The following is a 1,624-nucleotide window of genomic DNA, read 5'->3' as shown; positions in this document are numbered from 1 at the left end:
ACCTCTGTGAAAGATCTCACCACTGAAATTTTTGCATTGAAGTGAAGGCTAACCAAGCCTACGAGGAGAAAGTACCGAGTACGGCTGAATTTTTGTGTGGAGGTTGGCTTAGTAAACATACTCCAAAACCTGATGGACTCAGGCGTTAAGGTGATTCAGTCAGATGAAGCCTGAGATGTCTTTGGCCAGATACATGTTCTGAGAAATTTCAGCCTAAAAATTGTAGCTGAATTYTGGAATTTATTCACCTCCGAGATCAGCTCTAGCTAAGGGAGTGGTGAGAATAMCCAGGGCTCCACTGCTTTTAACACCTAAATTCCACATAAATTCCATCTTCGGCACCCAAGCCGTGCCATGAGCTTTGGGGACTCKGTGGGATTTCAGTGCTTGGCGACCAGGCGAACCTCCTGGAAATGCCCACACATACATATGCTAAAATTACTTCTCAAGCCGTTTTTCGGACTCCGACAGCTGYCCCGCTCGCCAGGCACGGCTCTGCCTCAGGCAGCTCCCTTGCGGGCACGTCTCACCGGCCGGGGCTGCCCTGGGCGGAGGGAGGCGGTGGGAGGGCAGCGAGCCGCGGACTGGCCGGGATGTGCCCCAGGGAGAGCCCACCGGGACGGTGACCGCTGGTCCYGGCAGGGCTCAGCTGGCCCCCGGCGCTGCTTGGGCAGGTCGCGCTGCCCGGAGCGGCTCCGGGGCGGCATTCCCGCAGCGCCCGTGGAACAGCGACCCCGCAACGGGAGGRAGAGAGAGACAACGGCGGCGGCGGCGCCGCCCTCTGGAGAGCGCCTGGGAGAGGCTGATGTGAAGAGCCGCATTTCAATGAGGGCCGGGCTAATGCAAATCACTGCAACCGGCAGCAGCAGGAGAAAGGCGAAGCAGCTGCAGCCCGGGCTCCCCAGCAGCGCGCAACAGCCAGGGGAGGCGTAACAAAGGCACATAGCCGCTTTCTGCGGCAACTACTGCGACTACAGCCGGGTGGTCGTGGGGGGGAGGGCGGGAGCCGCCGCTCTTTGGCCGCTTCTCATTCCGAGCCACCGCCTTCCCTCCGCGCCCATTCGGCGGGTCTGACTGAGGAGGTGGYCGCCAGGCTGCGGAGAGCAGGTAAGTGCCGGGACGACCCTGCCCTGCCCATCCGTGACCTGCCCCGGCGGGAGCTGCGGCTGCGGGGCCGGGGATTCACCTGTGCCCATTGTGTGGGGCGGCGGCCTCCGCTGGGCTCCGCGGGCGGCTCCGCGGGTGCGGTGCGAGTGCCGGGCTGCGGGAGCACGGTGCGCCCCCGGCCCCAGGGAGGGGAATGGCCGCGGCGCTGTCCTGGGCTCCCCGCGGTTTGGGCTCCCCGCGGTTTGGGCTCCCCGCGGTTCGGGCTCCCCGCGGGTCGCGTAGCGCAGCCCGCGGGGGGCTGGAGTGCCTGGTGCCACCTCCAGCGGAATGGGGGTATTTTCACGCACGTTTCCCCTAGCGCAGGAGAATAAATCCCATTTTTTCGTGAGCCCGCTGCCGCATGTATCCGTGCTCCTCCACCAAGCCCCCTGCGCTGCCCTGGTGGCCGGTGGTCATCCTGCTGCTTAGGCTCCGTGTGATCTCCGTTGAGTCCCGGTCACGTCGCGGCGTGATGTGT

At 63.9% G+C, this 1,624-nt stretch overlaps 1 protein-coding gene across 3 annotated transcripts in view; it reads left to right on the top strand.

Annotated features, from left to right (window-relative positions):
• Positions 1-841: 841 nt before the first annotated feature.
• DCLK1 (doublecortin like kinase 1) overlaps positions 842-1,624 on the top strand; it is a 242,762-nt gene continuing 241,979 nt past the window's right edge. For all 3 annotated transcript variants that reach the window (XM_057377978.1, XM_057377979.1, XM_057377981.1), the window contains exon 1: positions 842-1,107. The gene's annotated coding sequence lies outside the window, so the exon portion shown is untranslated. The remainder of the gene's footprint in view (positions 1,108-1,624) is intronic.

The sequence above is a fragment of the Malurus melanocephalus genome, unplaced genomic scaffold (assembly GCF_030028575.1).
Source record: "Malurus melanocephalus ecotype Western Australia unplaced genomic scaffold, MMel_1.1 scaffold_336, whole genome shotgun sequence".
Classification (NCBI taxonomy): Eukaryota; Metazoa; Chordata; class Aves; order Passeriformes; family Maluridae; genus Malurus; species Malurus melanocephalus.
This window is presented reverse-complemented; position numbering and strand designations above follow the sequence as displayed.